Raw genomic sequence first — 20603 nt, 5'->3', positions numbered from 1 at the left:
TTAGTGAAGTATTTGACTTGTGGCACTTGAAGGCAGCAGACTGATCCAAGTACTGGATTGCAGCATAATGTTAAGCTCAGTTCATTTCTCTGTTTCCATGGAACAAGAATTCCTAAACACCTTCCTCATTTTTCTGTATTTATAAAACCTGCATACATATGTGTTATATGTATGTGTGTGTCACTTTTTAAATCTTTTTTTTTGAGGTGACATTGAGTTATTTTCTTTTTTATCATAGACACGGTTCACCTGTGTTGATTTAGTCACCATGCTTTTACTCTATCAAATGGATCATTCAGAGTTGCATAGGTGATGGAGGAGTGAGCATGCTTTTTGGGTTTTCTCCCTGTGAGAGCTATATGGGATGTTGAGACAGACTTGTGTGCAGCCTGCATATGATATCTGAGCAGTGACCATGAGAAGAGGTAGCCCCAAGTTGTTCATGGCTTCTCACCATTAGGAGATGGTCTTTAAGTAACATTTTCACTCTAGAAGAGACCCGACTTTCTGTGTCGGTGATACAACTAACAGAGCCATTTTTGAAAGTCTGTGGTCCTAGTAACGCCTGAACTAAAGTCAGAGATGAGTTTTCTCTCTTCTACTTCTAGTTCAGAGCAGGTGAAGTCTTTTCATGTAGCCATGACAGCTCTCTGTCTCTGAAACATTTTCTGATGCTACTTCCCTTCCTGCACCAGACTTTGTGGTCCAATTTTGGTGAATGTGTTTCAGGTAGGGGGTACTGAAGTTCTCATTATCTATCATTTGTGGGTGAGTGCTTTGGGCTTCTTAAGATACGCATGTGTACACTCTTTGCATATGCCTTTTAAAAGTGAGAAATCATTTAAATTGCTTCAGAGCTTTAAGTAGAGTGACTGCTGCTTTTTTGGGGATGCCTTTTCCCTATGCACCTTTCCCTCAGCAATATCAGTGAAAATGATAGAGACCTTTAGCTGCAGATTCCATACCTTAGAACTATCCACAGGTGTCGGAATGGATCCGAAATGTTTCTTAAGCAGTACGCCTACATGCCGGTAGGTGGTATCGTTCAGCTCCACCTGGCATCGCCCACGCCGAACGTGACGTGCACGGTGCCTATATAGGTGCCACCCCAGCGCTCTGATGTCAGTTCTTTTCTTTCCGTGACAGTCAGCTCAGATCCGGGAAGAGCTTCCCCTAATCAATTTTTGCCTAACTTTTTTCGATGTGTTGTCAAAGTGTATCTGATAGAAACATCTTGTGCAAATTCCTTATCTTTGAATTTCCCAGGCATCAGACTGGCTCCAGAAGATTTTTCTTGGATCGATACTCCTGCACATCGGTAGGTGGGGTCGGTCAGCCCTGCATGACTTAGTCGGCTTTGTGTGCATGAAGTGATGTCCACGTCACCTATATAGGTGCCACCGCTGCATGCTGACGTCCTTTCTTTTGTTTTCACTTCACACCAGTCAGGCACTGATCTGTGACACATGGTCACTTTTTGGCAGGGTTTTATGACCTTTTCTCGACCGCTTTTTGCTGTGTTGGAATGTCCTCTAGGAAGACTTTGGGGTCTAGGCCTCGCAGCGCCTGCCATTGGGCCATGTTGGTGACTGACCCCTATTTGGTCTGCCTATGGTATCTGGAGTGCGACTACAACTCCAAGTCGTGCTCCTACTACCGGGCCATGGCACCGAAGGCTTTGACGGAGCAGTCCCGGAAGCTGCTTGCGGTCTGACAGTGGACTCCATACCCGACTCCTCAGAAAGAATGCTCCCGGTCGTGAGGAAGGTCCAGGTCTCTCTCCAAGAGTCCCAAGTCCCCTTCAAGATCATTGAGGCATTCAGGTAAGAGGCACAAAAAACACAAGAAGTCGAAGCATTCTTTGACTTCTTCCTGTCCGATGACCGATGAGACAGATGAATATCAACGTTCAAGGGCTCATTCTCCAGATCCTGCGTCTGGGACATCTTTGCGACTCCCTGGTTTCCTGGAGGCGGAGCGATCCCTGCTCAACTAAAGGATTTTTAGGAGGCAATGCACCACATTTTTGAGCTGCCTGACTCCTCCGGCATGCCTTTGGGCCCCACAGAGTTGCGGGCCGGGATTGGCCCATTGGTTTCCGGGCCAGCGGTTCTGGCGCTGATCGCCCCCAATGGATGTGGAGATTGATCTGGACTTACGCCTCTCGTACCACTGCGACCTTCCTCCACACCGGTCCTGACGCAAATGCTTCTCGCGCCTACTGACGACACCAGCCAAATTCTGATTCCAAATGACTTGAAACGGCATTGATCGATGCCGATTGGGGCGCAGACAGGACCAACAGGGCCTAGGTCGCTTCCCGAACCTTATTTTGGAGGGCTAGGATTGGAAGACGGAAGGGGGCTCTTTAGAAGACCAGCCTTATGAGGAAATAGACTTTTTTTTTTTTTTTGGAAGATCTTTATTGTACAGATGGTAAATGTCTTACATGTTACATTCAGCGGCTCTCAGGGGCCAGCCGGACAGAAAACAATCAGGTAGACCTTTAACTAGTTGACACAGCCATTTAGCCGACAACCCGGGGGTCCGGCGCCGAGTCTCATGTGGGTGTATTTGCAGCCATCCGATGTGCAGTTATTTGAGCATTAGATCTCGTATTTTTGTCTTACCTTGTAGAGATTTGCTTTGCAGTGTTCACCCAGAATTAGTGCCATGATAGCAATCCCCCAATTCCCCGCAGATAGCCTAATAGTCAGTTGTGTGCAACCAATAGCGGGGGGGAATCTGCAACAGATGGTTTACCAGATCCGTGACCGTAATGCTGACTGTGAAACGACAAGGTGTATGGTGGTATAGCTCACCGTGGCATAGTAGTAGGCGGTTATGTGCGGCAGGGTTAGTCTGCAGCCGTTTCAGTCAGGTCTCGAGTGTCTGGTAGTATGGTGTCTGCGTGATTTCCCAGTGGTGGTGTTGGAGGTCGCAAAAGACGCAGCAATATCTGATAGGCTGTGCAGCGGGTCCTTTGCTAACATGGGCGAGGGTGTGTGCAAATTCGTATCTCTCGCAATGTGTAAGTGTCACCAGCTTAAGATCAATAAGGTATCGCTTCCTGTTAGTGACATGCTGCATCTAGCGTCTTCCTTTGTGTGAAGAAACGGGTCTGGTCAGGGAACAGGACCAGCTAACAAACCATTCCCTATGCCTATATCTTGGCAGGGAAAATCTGGGGGGTAGGGCCAGTAAGAAAGGGGTGGGGGGGGGGTTCGTCACAGGACCTCATATGTGGCGGTGGTTGCGGGGCAGGGCCTAGCTGGGCTTCTTGCCGCATGAAGTGAGAAATGAGGGGGGGGGGGGGATTCGCTTTTTACCGAGCTGGAGCTGACTGGGCGCTGCCCTTGGGGTGTTGTCAGAATGCTGGTCAGCATATCGCGGAGCGTCAGTGCCGCCCGCAGACATGTCGACCGCTCTCCTGTTGGAAGGGGGGAGGTATCCCCCTGTCAGCATCCGCAATCGGCGCAGGTCAGTCGAGGCAAAGGCAGCGGTTGGTGTGTGGTACTGTGTGGGCGTCCGGCGCAGTGTGTGGTATAGCAAGTGCCTATAGTCGTTAGTGTGCATCTTGTAATCCAGAGAGGTGGGAAAGCGGGGGAGAGGGGAGCAGGGCCTTGTCAGCTTCCGGTGCTAAGAGGTGATGCAGTGCGTTGGTGCGAGTGTGTCTCAAGTAATCCCCCGCTCTTGGCAGGCGCGTCGGAACGCCTTTAGGAGGTCGTCCCAGAGCTGAGCAATAGGGAACTTACGGAGTCCCGCTGTTTCCTCGCGGAGAAGCACCGTGCCTTCCGCTCGCACCCAGTTGGTAAAGGAGGCGCGCCAGTGCTGAGCGTGGGGGGGGGGGGTCGCAGCCTTCCAATGCTTGGTAAGCAGACGTTTGGCAGTTATAAGCCCCATGTCCCAGAAACGCGACCGCACCTTGTTAAGTTTTATGCGTTTGTATAGCCCCAAGATGCACGTTTCCCACGTGTGCGGTACTTGCTCGCCAGTGCTGCGTGTGAGTAGCGTTACAACTTCATTCCAGTACATGTGTACGTCAGGACAATGCCACAGCATATGCAAGAGGTCTGCTCCGTTCAGAGAGCAGCGCGGGCAAGCGGCATCAGTGGTTGAGAAGTACCTGTTTATCTTGTCGGGTGTCAGATAAGCTCGGTGCAAGATGTAGAATTGAATTATTCTAAAACGGGGGTTGCGTGGGATGTATGTCGGGCCGGCTAAGATCATCGACCATTCTTTATCAGTCCATGCCTGTCCTCTATCTATCGCCCATTTGTCCCGTAACGGCAATGTAGACGGTTGCGAGTGCATTAGTAGGGCCTGCGCTAACCAATGTATGACATGTGAGCCATTCCCCATGACGTGGAGGTACTGCATGAAGCTGTGCATCGGTGGTTCGTCAGTCATGTGTGCGTAAGAGGGACGCATGCAGTAGGAACTGGCCAGCTGGGATTTCCGTGCCAGCGGCCAGGTCCGCAAAGGTGAGCAGCGTTCCGTCAGCGTATAGATCTCCCAGAGTGTCCACCCCGCCTGCGCCCAGCTAGTTAGTCGAGTCACAGTTAGTGCATCCACCGGCCCTGGAGTGCCCAGGATAGGTAGTATCGGGGCGTATGGCGTCGTCGCCCGGGTGAGCCGTAAACAGCGCAGAAAGCATCTGCGCGCCACCGCCAGGTGTAGTTGTAAGGGGCAGGGAGTCCGGGTTATCGGGTGGAACAGCGTGCAGATTTGTGTGTGCGTCCAGGCAGCAGTGTCCGATGCAGTATCTTCGAGGTGTTTGCCGCTGAGCCACCCCGTCACCCACTGCATCTGTGCAGAGAGGTAGTATAGCTCCATGTTAGGGACCGCCAGGCCCCCCGCTCAGTCGGCATGTAGAGCTTGGTCAGCGCTACGCGGGGCCGGCCCATGTTCCAGATGAGGCTACGTAGCAGAGTTTCCAGGTCACGAAATATTTTATTTGGTACGTATGTGGGTATGTTAGCGAAATAGTACAGCAGCCTGGGCAGCACTATCATTTTAGTAAGTGCTATGCGGCTCGGGACGTTTAGAGGTAGGGTGTTCCAGAATTTGATCTGTGCCCGAATCGAGGCGATGGCCCGCAGGAGATTCCCCTCAAGGATATCCGGTGGATTCCGATATATTCGGATCCCCAGGTAGCGGAACGTAGTGGGATGCCATTGTAGTCTACCTCCGCCCAGGCACACGTCGCATTCGGGCGTGTCTGGACTAAAGGCAAAAGCCCCCGATTTGGACCAATTAACTCGCAATCCAGACATTTCTTCTAAGGTTCGGAAGACGTCGGCTAGGGAGTCAGGGATGTTAGTTATGTCTCTGACGTATAGCAGCAGTTCGTCTGCGTATAGCGACACTGCGTGTAGGCTATCTATTAGCGGGATCCCCCATTCAGGCCCCTGAGTCCTGAGGATTGTGGCCAGGGGTTCCATGGCCAAGGAGAACAGTAGAGGCGACAGGGAGAAACCCTGTCTGGTGCCTCTCCGCACCCGGATAGTGTCCGAGAGTAGCGCGCCTGTGCGAACTCGGACCGTCGGTTTGTCGTACAGCAGGCCCACCATGGCTTCATAGCCTCCTCCCAGTTGGTACGTATCCATAACCGCTCCCAGGTATGGCCACTCAACCGAGTCAAAGGCCTTCTCTAGGTCTAGTATCAGGCATCCTGCTCTGGGCCACTGATGGGTAGCGTATTCCTGTATTCGGAATAGGCGGCGGATATTGTGGGAGGTGTGGCGTGTCGGAACATAACCGTTTTGGTCCTGGTGCACCAGGCGGGGCACATAAGGGGCCAGTCTCCGGGCTAGTGTGGGGGCCCAGTATCTTATAGTCCATGTTTAGCAGTGCCAGGGGGCGGTAAGAGCCCATCCGCGTGCAGTCCTTGTCAGGCTTTGAGATGGAGATCAGGGTTGCTTCATTCAACGATGCGGGTAAGAGTGCATCTTCCGCTGCCGCGGCGTACACGTTCAGAAGCCGCGGAACGAGTATATCCGCACCTGCCTTATAAAATTCGGCTGGAAGCCCATCCGGGCCAGGGGATTTGCCGTTAGATAGGTGAAAAATTGCTTCGCGGATCTCGTCAGGGTCAAGCGAGGCTCCTAGCTCGTCCTGTTGTGTGGTAGTCAGGTGTGGCATGGGCAGAGGGGAGAGGTATTCAGCAATGTCCGAGCGTGTGCGCAGCAGTCGGGAGCGGTATAATGCATCGTAATGGTGAGTGAATGCGTCATGAATCTGTTGTTGCGAGTACAAGAGGCCCCTCCCTTCCGCGTGTATTGTCACCACTGGGGATGAGCGGGATTCCTGTGAAATCAGCCAGGCCAGTAACCTACCAGGTTTATCACTTAGGTGATGTGTCCTCGCCGAGTGTGCTGCGTAGTTAATGTCTCGGAGCCGCTCCAGTAAAGTCCACATTTGTAAAGCGCACAATCACCCGTAAGGGTCTCTAGGCGCTGGGGGCCGTCGGGAAGATTAAGCGAGCTATTACCCAGAGTCACATGGTGCTGGGCTAACCTGCCGCCGGAGCCGGGGATCGAACCGTGGTCCCCAGATTCCAGCGTCAGTCGCCCTGGCCGCGGCGCCTCACCTCTCCCAGTAGGCTCGCATGCTCCGCGCGCGCCTCCTGCAGTGAATCAGCGCTACCGTCAACTGCCTCTCCCTCCCTATCTAGCAGGTCAGATTCTATCCGGGTCAGTTCACTTTCTAGTTGTCGTCTCATGTGGCCCTGTGTCCTCAGGCAGTGTCCACGGACCACTACCTTGAAGGCGTCCCATTCCACCTGGGGGGAGGAGGCCGTGCCCGCGTTGTCCTCAAAGTACTGGGAAGTGTGTGTAAGGAGGGATTCGCGGAAAGCCGCATCAAGTAGGAGCGCCGGTTGTAATCGCCAGGTGGGAATGGGGGGGCGCGGGTGGTCCCAAGCCATAGATAAAAAGTGTGGATTATGGTCTGAATGCGTGCGGCCCATGTATAATGTGTTGGTCACTAGGGGTAGGAGTGCAGTAGACGCCATAAATCTATCCAGGCGGACATGTAATTCGTGGGCGCCCGAGTAGTATGAGTAGACCCGCGTCCCAGGGTTGCGCGATCTCCAAACGTCATGGAGATGTCACCGCTCGGCCCATTCCAGCAGTGCCTTCGTGGCACCACGCGTTGGAGCGCCTATGGGGGGCGGGAATGAGCGGTCCAGTGTTATGTCTAATGTGCAGTTGTAATCTCCCCCCAGTAGCCACGGGACCGCGTGCCAGGACGCCATCGTCGTGGAGAGGTGCATCAGGAAGTCCCCCTGATCAGTGTTTGGGGCATACAGCGACGCCAGCACTATTTGCTGGCCATCCAGCCTGCCTTGCACTGCAACAAACCTGCCCTCCTGGTCTAGTGCAGTGTCTGTGACTGTCCAGGGGATCCCAGGGCGGACCCATATCAGTGCACCGCGGGCATAGGAGGAGTAGGTTGTAGCATAAAGTTATCCGCGCCATTTGCGGTGTAGTGCCAGTACCTCTGTCTTATTCAAGTGTGTTTCCTGAAGTAGTGCGATGCCTATCTTGTGTCTCTTTAGGTAGGAGTAGATCTGGTAACGCCTAGCTGGTGTGTGCATTCCCCTGATGTTCCAGGTGCATATCCGTGTCCCAGACATAGCGTTCCTATGTGTAAGCTCCTCCAGCCCCCCCGCACGTTAGACTCCCAAGCAGCACCTCCCGCCAAGCCCAAAGTCTCATCTCCAGCACTATCCCGCTCCAGGGTCCCAGTATTGAGTGTGACGATCTCCAGTGGAATAGAAGAGTAGGGAAAGAGGGGGGAACATAAAGCCTCAACATGGCAATATAACCTGAAATGCCAAAAGGTCGGCTGCATAACATGTCGCCGTCCAAACTCTCAAATGAGCTCGTAAACTATACAGTTCTAGGGGTTATCTCGTGGCGTATGGTATAACGACAGCAATTGCAACGTAGTTCAAGGGGAGTGCAGCAACCCTCCCGGGTAGAGTAGGGAGGCCATCACTGTCTGGCAGTTGCCCGGGTCCTGTCTCTCAGGGCGAGGCCGGCAGTGCGCTCAAGTGGCAAGTGGTGGGGGCTATGCCTCCAGCAGGAGGTCTCTGTCCCCGGATGGCTCGGGGAGCGCCGGCCGGCGCGTGCAGCATCGCAGAAAAGGTGACCCCTACGCAGCAGTACGCAGTTAGATCGCGTGTGTTTGGTGGTCACAGTACCTGGTTGAAGTTCGGGGTCTCAAGGAGAGCGGTGTCCAGCAGCTCGCATCCGTGCAAGCCTTCGCTCGCGAAGGGGCTCTATGGAGCACTCGTGCAGTCCCAGTCGCTCCAGTGCACAAAGGCGGGAAACCGCTCCGGCCAGCTCAGCCAAACAGGTCGGCAGTTTGTGGAGTGACGTCTGGCAGATCGTCCGTGCGTTGGGAGTCTGGCAATCCATAGATCGCTTCATCGTCGCTCTGGAGGGGCGCCGGGCTAGCATTCGGGGCAAGGGACGGAGCCGGAGAGCTGCTGATTTCCGCCACACTGCGGAGAGCGTCTTGTTGTCCTTGCATCTTCTCGTGCGCAGATGGGGAATGGGCCGGTGATCCTCGAGCTCCGGGAGGTGTGGGAGCTCTGCGTCGGCGGCGTCTCCGAGCCCCTCGTGCGCGTTCCATGGTGGCAGTCCCTTGCGCTCGTCTAGGTACGTCCGGCATGTTCTCGTCAAGCCAGGCCTCAACTTCATCAGGGTTCACAAAGAAGTGTGTCCTATCTTTCGCCACCACCCGTAGTTTGGCAGGGAAGAGCAGCGAGTATTGAAGACCAGCTTGCCGCAATCTTCTCTTCACCTCTAAGAAAGAGTGTCTCTGTCTTTGCACTTGCACTGTATAGTCCGGAAAGAACATTACCGTAGCGTTGTCAATTCGGATCTCACCCAGCTTCCTGGCTTCCCTCAAAACCGCATCGCGGTCTCTGTAGTTTAGGACTCGTAGGATGATAGGTCTGGGGTTCGAGCCAGCTGAGAGGGGTTTCGTGGGCACTCGGTGAGCACGTTCTACCACGAAGTGGGGCATCAGCGTGCCTTCTGGCAGCAGGTCTCGTAGCCAGTCCTCCACTCTCTGCGTAGGGTCCATCCCCTCCCATTTCTCCGGGATGCCCACCAAGCGGATGTTGTTTCTTCTCGCCCGTCCTTCAGCATCCTCTGCGCGTTCTTCCAAGAATTCCACCCGGTTGAGGAGATCCTATATGTGTCTGTCAGACTGGGTCACCTTCGGTTCCAGCGCTGCCACCGTGCCCTCCAGCGTCGTGGTGCGGTGCTGCAGTTTCTTATGGTCAGCTCTGAGGTGAGTCAGGTCTATTGCCACACTGTCTATTCTAGTTTCCAAGGAGGTGCGCGTCTGTTGGAGGGACTCTTCCATTCTTTCCATAGCTGCCAGTACCGAATCCAGTTTCGACGCCACGTGGTCGATATCCATCTTGGATGATGTCTTCGTCGTTTTCCCCTTCACCGATGTGCTCCCCGTTCCGGTGCGGGTCATAACCCCTCCAGACATGGGGCAGGCGGTTTGCACAGGTAGTGCCGGGAGCGCAGTTTGCGTCCTTCTGAGGAAGCACCGGGGAGCAGAGGACCCGCTGGGTCGCGATCGTAGTGCGTCCGGTAGTTCAGGTGTATAGGGCGTTATCTATAGCTCCGGGCCGTCCGTGCTGCAATTGAGGACCAGGGTGCGCTCCAGTGGATCTCAGGGGTGGAGGGAGGGGAGAAGCAGCTTCCCACCCGGGTGTTCAGCAGATTCCACGAGCCGTTCCTGCGTGGTCCAGCAGTCAGTGAGTGTCCTTTGCCGCGTCAGACGCGGTCATTTGTGAGGGAGCAGCGCAGGTCCCGTAGTCTCTCCAGTGCCCCAGTGTCCACTTGGCAATCAGGTGTTGTAGGCCCGTTAGCTCCGTTCCTGAGAGTGCATATCCCTCGATGTGCCCTGATACACCCCGAGTCCCACCAGGGCCGTCTCCGCAGTTAGGGCGTCTTACAGGGCAGAGGTGCTGCAGGCGCATAGGGGCTCAGCCGGCAGTTATGAATGTCCGTGTCTCGCCAGTGTCCCCCGCGGCCTTTAGTGTGTGAGTTTCCCCAGTGCAATGACTCACCGCGTCTCGAGGTCTCGCAGGCTCCAGGGGTCTTTAGCCAGTGACGGCGGCGGGAGGCAGCGTGCAGTCAAGGAGCAGGTGAAGGAGGAAGGCTCCGTTCATTCCTCGCCGCACCATTCACGCACCTCGGCGCTGGTTGTGTCCAGGGTCGGGCTCTCGCCCCTACGCCTCCGCGCCCCGCAGGGCCGCTTCTGCCAGGTGCGGTACGCCGCAGGCTCCGGCCGTCTTCAGCCCGTCATCGCTTTTTCCCAGGCTCTCCGGGGGTGCGGAGTAGGAAGGCTCCGGTCGCAGCAGGACTAGAGTCGATGTGCCCTGTGCCAGCCGCGTCTCCCAGCAACCGGGTCGTTTCCGGCAGGCCGCAGTGTGAGGCCCGGTAGGCCGCAAGAAGCCGCGGCCCCGCGTACTCGTGTCCCCCGCGTACTCGTGTCCCCAGCGGGGTCACAGGCAGGCCGGGCGAGACAGCGCCGCTGGCCTCGGTGCAGAGCCCCGCGACCGATCCTCCCAAAAGTTGGTCTGTGCGCGGGCAAGGATTGCGGGCAGCTCCGCCAGCAATCTCAGGCTAAACAGGATAGTCGGGGTCGGAGAAATGTCCCGGGGTAGGGGAGCTCAGGCAAGAGCTCTACCCAGACACGTCTATCTCCATTGCATGTTAAGCCACGCCCCCCATGAGGAAATAGACTTGTATGAGGGATTCGGTGAAGCCGGTGGTCTGAATATCTCCTTTGACACTGGCAAGGTATCTCCTCCTACATCGCCTACGGAAGAGGGTGCATCCTATCCAATGGTGGTGCACAGTGTTGCTGAGGTCCTCGACCTTCAGCTCCCCACAGTGGCGGTCAAGACTAATATCTTGACAGAGGTGCTACAGCTAGGAACGTCTTTGTGGGTACCCTTCTCCCATACAAAAAAGCCATCACGGAAGTCCTTCTGGGAACCTGGTAAAAACCGAGCACAGGTGCTCCTGTGAACAAGATGATTGTCCGCCACCACCGCTGTAGGGAGCCAGCTTTCTATATAGTGCGCTAAAAAGACATACACTGTGTAGAGAGTCCAGTGGATCCCCATATGGTTTACAGAGGCTAAAGTAGATAGTACTAACCCTCTTTTTTCTGGTAGTGTGAACAAGCATTTTGGCTTATCAGAGGGTAGTGGTAAGCATTTGTTGTACTCACAGAGGCAATAAATGAAACACACACTCAAAGAATATATCTGAGACCAAATTAGAAAAATAATACTTCTTTTTATATATGTTGGAAAACAAAGAACTTTGTTCACAAGTAAGTACTGTTTTTGTTATAAATTTTTACATGTAAGTAAATATTTCAAAGTCATGCTCTTTGCGGACAATGCAATCCTATGTAAGGAAGAATCATATATGCATAATGGTAAGTACCGTCGGTTTCAAGGGTTCACCTTCTGGGTTTTGGGTTGTAGTGAGCCAAGGTTCAAATTACTACCAGCAGTTTTTCTGCAACTACCCGGGTTTAGCAGGTGCTGGTGAGATTGGTAGCTGTGTGTGCTAGGGAGAAGGGGGCCGCCTGAAAACAGGTTGCGCAGAGGGACTGGGGGACAAGTTAGAGAACTCCCAAATTGGGACTTGGGTCTCAAGGGGTCTTGGAGCAAGGGGGCACAGCTGGTTCTTTGGTACCCAGGCCGGGTGGCTCAGATTCAAAGTGGTTATGTCAGCTGGGCTTTATGTGCATAGGTGATTCTCATGGTTAGTGACAAACAGCTGGTTGGGGAAAAATCAGGACAGCTAGGCCACTCATGAAGTGGGTCTCAGTGATTCTGACGATCTCGGCAGTTGCTCGGTCATGGTGCGGTGGGAATCCTGATGTGACTCACAGTTGCTGTATGGTGCAGGGTGTCTGATAACCGAGGATTGGTGCTGCATGGCTCCGGTTGGTCCTGGTTTCTTCTCACTCAGTGGGGAGACAGATCTGACCTTCCAGAGCATGCGTACCTCTTTCTGGTCATCTGCAGCTTTGGTCGGTCCGAAGAGCTGCAAGGCAGTGAGTAGAAAAATCGGATCTTTCTGGTATAGATACTCCCTCGTTTTGCCTGGTGTCATTGTGTTTTGACTGTACATCACGGGGATTCTGCTAACCATGAGCCCAGTGGGAGTGCTCTCTCTTCTAAATTCTATAATAAATACTTTGTACACCCCATAATTGGTATACAGGGGTACCAGTGTAAGTCCCTAGTATATGGTACCCAGGAGATTGGTACACCAGGGGTATCCTAGGGACTTCATCATGTATTATGCCACCCTTGGGTGCCCACGGAGACTATCTGCAGAACTGCCATTGCTTGCACCTTTCACTTTGCATATAAGGTTCTCCTTATATCCCAGTCTCTATACTTTTATCCTATAAGTCACCCCTATGGTAGGCCCTTCATTCTAAGAACAGGGGTGCATGGTTCTTAGTTTGTGGTACCCCCTGCATGAGCAGAGGTACCCCTACAAATCTTGGGCATCATTTTCCGGGCTTTGTAAGTGCGGGACACTGGCAAGTCGAGATGTCCAACTACATAAGAGCTGCCCCGAACCTGGTCATGTTTGGTATCAAACATATTGCAATCATGCAACTACATCGATTCCAATGTTAGTTGCATGATACCTTGTACTGCGACCCCCCAAAACCTACCTGTGTAGGCTTACAGGGTCTGCCTGCCAGCCCACACTGCCGCTGACCCTTGACAGTGTTCTTTTCCCCTGCTGATAAGCTTAACTCGGGCAGGGGAAGCTGAACAAAGGATTTCCTGCCAAAGAGATGTGTGGCCACCTCTTGGTTAGAATGAGGTAGGGTGAGGGTGCTTCCAATGGCCACCAGACTGTATTGAAGGGCACATTTGGTGCCCTCCTTGTATGAACCAGTTCAGGACTCCTCCACTCCCACTCTGGCACGAAACTACACAAAGGCCAGGGGAGTGTCCCACCCCCCTGTCCAGCTCCTCCCTAGGTAGGTGCCCAAAGATCTCCCAGGTAGCCCCTTGATTCTGCCATGTTGAATCTTGGCCCATGGGAGCATCTGACTGGCTAGGTCAGCTGAGTAGCGCCACTGACCCGTGATGACAGGCGGGTCACCACAGAAGAGGTCCTTAGCTGTTTTAGGGTTACTTAAGGGCTCCCCGGAGAGTGGTCCTTAGATTCGTCTGGACAACAATTTCAAGATCCGACTGCCTGTCATCTGAAGACTGTCAGAAGACACTTCTTCCACTTGTTCCAGAGTTCACTGCTGATGAACACTGGAACTCTGCTGTTCTTCGAGCCATAACCAAAGATAAGACCACTTTCAGTGGGAAGATTCCTGCTGCATCTTCGTCCCTGTGCGTCTTCAAGTTCTGCAACTCCGTGGTCATTCATCCTCCATCTCACCAAGGATTCAGCCTGCTTCAAGCCAGAATGAATCTCCCTTAAAGTGAAAAAGTCAAATAATGGGACATAAGATCACTTTTACCCTGCTAACCAGTCTTCTGGGATATGTCATAGATGTGCCCGCGCCCTCAAGTCGTTTAATAGCTATAATATTACTACTAGCTAAACGGCAAATCGCCTAATACTGGGGAAGGAGGGGAGTTCCCAAGGTCGCTATATGGCTCAAAGATGCTACATACTGCCAGGAGCAATTGGCCCAGTAATGGGAATTGAGGCCCTTGCAGAGTCGCCCGAAAGATATTTGGGAACCGCTTCGAGCTCATTTGCGATCACTGGACACCACACCTCCCTAGATGCACAAAAATATCCCTATACTCTTACATTTATCTCTGGGGTTGAGATCGATGAGGACCCGCTGCACAGTCGAACTAAGCCACACCCTATAGAATTGGCTTGAATTGGTTATGAAACGGTATATGTGACTAACATTTGCTAATGCTGGTTTAAGATGCTCTATTAAACACACAACTGCAATGCTCTCTATACTCCAAATGATGTACATGACAGCTCCCTTTTTTCCTCCCCCTTCCGTCTCTTCCCGCCCCCCCTATTCCTATCCCCGCCCATTTTAAAGTCACTGCTCTGTTGTTTTGTAAAACCTTCCTTTGTAATGTATGCTATATTCTCTTACATGCCAATAAAAAAAAAGCATTTACAATGCAACGGTCTCGCCTTTGCAAAAGTTAGCGCTTTTGGCATTGTAAATGACAAATGTTTTATTTATGTGTTGGTTTTGGAAACAGATAAATAAATGGCATTGTCATGAGCAGTAGAGAGTGAGTAGTAGAGAGTGAGTAGTAGAGAGAGTAGTAGAGAGTAATAGTGAGTAGTAGAGAGAGTAGTAGTGAGTAGTAGAGAGTGAGTAGAGAGTAGTAAGTGAGTAGTAGAGTGTGTAGTAGAGAGTAGTGAGTGTGTAGTAGAGAGTAGTGAGTGTGTAGTAGAGAGTAGTGAGTGTGTAGTAGAGACTAGTGAGTGTGTAGTAGAGAGTGTGTAGTAGAGAGTGTGTAGTAGAGAGTGTGTAGTAGAGAGTGTGTAGTAGAGAGTGAGCAGTAGAGACTAGTGAGTGTGTAGTAGAGTGGTGAGTGTGTAGTAGAGTGGTGAGTGTGTAGTAGAGTGTGTAGTAGAGTGTGTAGGAGAATGTGTAGTAGGGAGTGTAGTAGAGTGTGTAGTAGAGAGTGTGTAGTAGAGAGTAGTGAGTGTGTAGTAGAGAGTGTGTAATACAGAATGTGAAGTAGAGAGATTGAAGTAGAGAGATTGAAGTAGAGAGATTGAAGTAGAGAGATTGAAGTAGAGAGATTGAAGTAGAGAGATTGAGGTAGAGAGATTGAATTAGAGAGATTGAGGTAGAGAGATTGAAGTAGAGAGTGTGGAGTAGAGAGTGTGGAGTAGAGAGTGGAGAGTCTGTAGTAGAGTGTAGTAGAAAGTAGTGAGTGTGTAGTAGAGTAGTAGAGAATGTGTAGTAGAGTAGTAGAGAGTAGTAGAGGGTGTGTAGTAGAGTGTGTAGTAGAGCGTGTGTGTAGCAGAGTGTGTAGTAGAGTGTAGTAGAGTGTGTAGTGTAGAGTGTGTAGTAGAGAGTGTGTAGTAGAGAGTGTGTAATGTAGAGTATGTAATGTAGAGTGTGTAATGTAGAGTGTGTAATGTAGAGTGTGTAATGTAGAGTGTGTAATGTAGAGTGTGTAATGTAGAGTGTGTAGTAGAGTGTGTAGTAGAGTGTGTAGTAGAGTGTGTAGTAGAGTGTGTAGTAGAGTGTGTAGTAGAGTGTGTAGTAGAGAGTGTAGTAAGTAGTGACTGTAGTAGATAGTGTGTAGTAGAGAGTGTCTAGTATAGAGTGTGTCGAAGAGAGTAGTGGCTGTAGTAGTGAGTGTGTAGTGAGTGTGTAGTAGAGTGTGTAGTAGAGAGTAGTGACTGTAGTAGAGAGTGTGTAGTAGTGTGTATTAGAGAGTAGTGACTGTAGTAGAGTGTGTAGTACAGTGTGTAGTAGAGAGTTGTGACTGTAGTAGATAGTGTGTAGTAGAGAGTGTCTAGTATAGAGTGTGTCGAAGAGAGTAGTGGCTGTAGTAGTGAGTGTGTAGTGAGTGTGTAGTAGAGAGTAGTGACTGTAGTAGAGAGTGGGTAGTAGTGTGTAGTAGAGAGTAGTGACTGTAGTAGAGTGTGTAGTACAGTGTGTAGTAGAGAGTAGCGACTGTAGTAGAGAGTGTGTAGTAGAGTGTGTAGTAGAGAGTGTGTAGTAGAGTGTGTAGTAGAGAGTAGAGTGCGTAGCAGAGAGTAGTGACTGTAGTAGAGAGTGTGTAGTAGAGTGTGTAGTAGAGAGTGTGTAGTAGAGTGTAGTAGAGAGTAGAGTGCGTAGCAGAGAGTAGTGACTGTAGTAGAGAGTGTGTAGCAGAATGTGTAGTAGAGAGTAGTGACTGTAGTAGGGAGTGTGTAGTAGAGAGTAGTGACTGTAGTAGAGAGTGTGTAGTAGAGAGTGTGTAGTAGAGAGTGTGCAGTGATTTGAGTTTTACATCAAATTAAAAACGGGAACGGAACAAACTCATCCTATACATTATTGTGGTAGGTGCCCACGCATATAGGGTTAAATGATGCGTTAGATGCCACAGGTCCCACCAACACGCTTCCTTTATGATAGGAGAATGCCCAACATCGCGGAGATTTGCTCTCTGCTCTTCCCGGATATTTGTATTTTCAAATGTATAATGTTATCCTGCTAAACGAAGACGATGCTCAAACTATAAAAGAAGAGGGTTTCACAGATATGTTAGTCCTTCCGGGCAAACGAAATGACCCAAAGAAAGATCAAGTGACAGTTTAGAGCTCCAAGTGAGTCTTAATAAAATCAGTGTCTGGAACGCATAGCATCAAAAAACGAGCGGGGCATCAAACTGCAGTGTCATTCAATCAAAGCTTCAAGGCTTCTGAGCGCTAGCCGAGAATTATTTTTTGTGAAGCACTAATCACTGTGGAAGGTGCCCCTGCTATCCCAGATGTGAGAAGTCAGTCTGATATGAAAATAAGCAGTATTTGGAATGAATGTATTTGGCAGGGGGAAGGTGGGGCGGCGCAAGACCGTACTGACGAGTGAACAGGAGCCATTTTGTACCGAGTGATTCTGCCTGTGTGCATGTAGACAAACCAGGCAGCAGCATGAGCATGTGATTCGGTAAAATAACAAGCATTTACAATGCAATGGTTTTGCCTTTGTTAAAGTTAGAGCTATTGGCATTGCTCTTGACACTCTGAAGCTCCACTCTGCACTCTGAAGCTCCACTCTGCACTCTGAAGCTCCACTCTGAAGCTCCACTCTGAAGCTCCACTCTGAAGCTCCACTCTGAAGCTCCACTCTGAAGCTCCACTCTGAAGCTCCACTCTGAATCTCCACTCTCCACTCTGAATCTCCACTCTGAATCTCCACTCTCCACTCTGAAGCTCCACTCTGAAGCTCCACTCCGAATCTGCACTCTGAATCTGCACTCTGCACTCCGAAGCTCCACTCCGAAGCTCCACTCCGAAGCTCCACTCCGAAGCTCCACTCTGAAGCTCCACTCTGAAGCTCCACTCTGAAGCTCCACTCTGAAGCTCCACTCTGAAGCTCCACTCTGCACTCTGAAGCTCCACTCTGAAGCTCCACTCTGCACTCTGAAGCTCCACTCTGCACTCTGAAGCTCCACTCTGAAGCTCCACTCTGCACTCTGAAGCTCCACTCTGAAGCTCCACTCCGAAGCTCCACTCCGAAGCTCCACTCTGAAGCTCCACTCTGAAGCTCCACTCTGAAGCTCCACTCTGAAGCTCCACTCTGAAGCTCCACTCTGAAGCTCCACTCTGAAGCTCCACTCTGAAGCTGCACTCTGAAGCTCCACTCTGAAGCTCCACTCTGCACTCTGAAGCTCCACTCTGCACTCTGAAGCTCCACTCTGAAGCTCCACTCCACTCTGAAGCTCCACTCCGAAGCTCCACTCCGAAGCTCCACTCCGAAGCTCCACTCTGAAGCTCCACTCTGAAGCTCCACTCTGAAGCTCCACTCTGAAGCTCCACTCCGAAGCTCCACTCTGAAGCTCCACTCTGAAGCTCCACTCTGAAGCTCCACTCTGAAGCTCCACTCTGAAGCTCCACTCTGAAGCTCCACTCTGAAGCTGCACTCTGAAGCTCCACTCTGCACTCTGAAGCTCCGCTCTGAAGCTCCGCTCTGAAGCTCCGCTCTGAAGCTCCACTCTGCACTCTGAAGCTCCACTCTGAAGCTCCACTCTGAAGCTCCACTCTGCACTCTGAAGCTCCACTCTGCACTCTGAAGCTCCACTCTGAAGCTCCACTCTGAAGCTCCACTCTGAAGCTCCACTCTGCACTCTGAAGCTCCACTCTGAAGCTCCACTCTGAAGCTCCACTCTGAAGCTCCACTCTGAAGCTCCACTCTGAAGCTCCACTCTGCACTCTGAAGCTCCACTCTGCACTCTGAAGCTCCACTCTGCACTCTGAAGCTCCACTCTGAAGCTCCACTCTGAAGCTCCACTCTGAAGCTCCACTCTGAAGCTCCACTCTGAAGCTTCACTCTGCACTCTGAAGCTCCACTCTGAAGCTCCACTCTGAAGCTCCACTCTGAAGCTCCACTCTGAAGCTCCACTCTGAAGCTCCACTCTGAAGCTCCACTCTGAAGCTCCACTCTGAAGCTCCACTCTGAAGCTCCACTCTGAAGCTCCACTCTGCACTCTGAAGCTCCACTCTGAAGCTCCACTCTGCACTCTGAAGCTCCACTCTGAAGCTCCACTCTGAAGCTCCACTCTGCACTCTGAAGCTCCACTCTGCACTCTGAAGCTCCACTCTGAAGCTCCACTCTGAAGCTCCACTCTGAAGCTCCACTCTGAAGCTCCACTCTGCACTCTGAAGCTCCACTCTGAAGCTCCACTCTGAAGCTCCACTCTGCACTCTGAAGCTCCACTCTGCACTCTGAAGCTCCACTCTGCACTCTGAAGCTCCACTCTGAAGCTCCACTCTGAAGCTCCACTCTGAAGCTCCACTCTGAAGCTCCACTCTGAAGCTTCACTCTGCACTCTGAAGCTCCACTCTGAAGCTCCACTCTGAAGCTCCACTCTGAAGCTCCACTCTGAAGCTCCACTCTGCACTCTGAAGCTCCACTCTGAAGCTCCACTCTGAAGCTCCACTCTGAAGCTCCACTCTGAAGCTCCACTCTGAAGCTCCACTCTGAAGCTCCACTCTGAAGCTCCACTCTGCACTCTGAAGCTCCACTCTGAAGCTCCACTCTGAAGCTCCACTCTGCACTCTGAAGCTCCACTCTGCACTCTGAAGCTCCACTCTGAAGCTCCACTCTGCACTCTGAAGCTCCACTCTGAAGCTCCACTCTGAAGCTCCACTCTGAAGCTCCACTCTGAAGCTCCACTCTGAAGCTCCACTCTGAAGCTCCACTCTGAAGCTCCACTCTGAAGCTCCACTCTGAAGCTCCACTCTGCACTCTGAAGCTCCACTCTGAAGCTCCACTCTGAAGCTCCACTCTGCACTCTGAAGCTCCACTCGGAAGCTCCACTCTGAAGCTCCACTCGGAAGCTCCACTCTGAAGCTCCACTCGGAAGCTCCACTCGGAAGCTCCACTCGGAAGCTCCACTCGGAAGCTCCACTCGGAAGGGGCAAAGATCGGAGCATCACGGAACTAAAACAAATATAAACAAGGCAGTGAGTGCAGCACCGCCTTAGCAGTGGGATAGCAGCCTTGATAACATCGGAGCAGCCCCTGCGCCCGGCCTCAAAACAATAAAGGCAACTCTAGAATGCAGATTTACCTGTATCCCGCAAGTGATGTACGCAGATGGGAAAGAAACAAATAGCAACCTTGGAGAGCTGGCGGGGCAGGCAAACACAGCATCGGGAGACGCAATATAAATAAAATAACAGCTAGTATCAAATTATACAAAAGCCCAACGTAACGAATTGCTCAAAAAAGTCAAACATCATGTGTACATGAAGACGCAATATAAATTAAAAAAAAAAAACAGCCACCAACAGATTAAAGAAAAGCCCCTCCATAGCGGATCGGTAAATAAACTCCAAACGCATCTGTTTATGCAGCATCACACAACCCACATGCCCGTAATATTAAACAAACAAGTGATAGCCGCAAACCTTATCATTTAAATTAGTTAAAAAGCCGTTGTCCGAGCACCCGTGAATTGCCTGAGAGCTGGGGTACAAGCCTTCGCCAATGCAGAACGGGCACAGAGAGGCAGCCTGCTGTGGCGGAGCGCAAAATGATGCCCCCCCTGCAGAATGCGAAGAGGCCCCGAGGCTCTTGAGTATAAAGCATGCCTCGCAGATATGTAATGAGCTTGGGCTGAATAGGATCCCCCCGAAAGGCTGCAGGGTTTCTGCATGTTAGCCCCTAAAGAGCGGTAACATTATTAAAGCCGGTTTATGAGGTAATGGACAAAGTAAATGACTTCAACTAAAAAGGGTGTAAAAAAGGGCCGTGTCTTGATTTCGAGTGCTCGATCGGTTTATGAATTATGTGATGACTCGGTTCAGATATGGGGTCCAGGATCAGTACATATCCAAACGCCTTACGCTATCGGCTTGGATAGAAAGTATTGTAACCAAACTCGAGGGGACTTCAGAAGTACAGTGCCATAAAATTCAGCCATCAATGTTTAAAACTAAATAAAAAGGTAGCGTCCCAAAAAAATAAATAAATAAATAGCGCCTTCGGGTAAAGTCCGCGCTATATAAAAATGCATAAATAACTAACTAAATACATACCGCAAATCACTGCCGTCACTCTGCCGGCCTGCGACCAGGAAGTCAGGCAGGCCGGCGCGTCAACAGGAAACAGGAAGTAGGAGGGCGGGAGCCTACCCCGCCTCCCACGGAAGAGCCGCGATTGGACGGAGCCGCCGTGTTTGGAGCACCGGAGCAGGCAGGAGCCTACCCTGCGCCCCGGTGCAGAAGGAGGTAAGAAGAGTCCTGCTGCCGGGCCCTGCAGCTGAGGAGAGCCGCCGCACGAAGGAAGCCGGTGAGTGCGTTGCTGAGCGGGGAAGGGGGAGGCGGGGGGCGCGGGGAAGGGGG

The 20603-nt window shown here is 51.7% G+C and overlaps 1 protein-coding gene across 2 annotated transcripts in view; it reads left to right on the top strand.

The window, feature by feature from the left end:
• Window positions 1–20603, top strand: part of HTT (huntingtin) — a 1924961-nt gene that overhangs the window by 1033482 nt on the left and 870876 nt on the right. The gene's annotated exons all lie outside the window — the stretch shown is intronic.

Source organism: Lissotriton helveticus, chromosome 2_2 (genome assembly GCF_964261635.1).
Source record: "Lissotriton helveticus chromosome 2_2, aLisHel1.1, whole genome shotgun sequence".
NCBI classification, from domain to species: Eukaryota; Metazoa; Chordata; class Amphibia; order Caudata; family Salamandridae; genus Lissotriton; species Lissotriton helveticus.
This window is presented reverse-complemented; position numbering and strand designations above follow the sequence as displayed.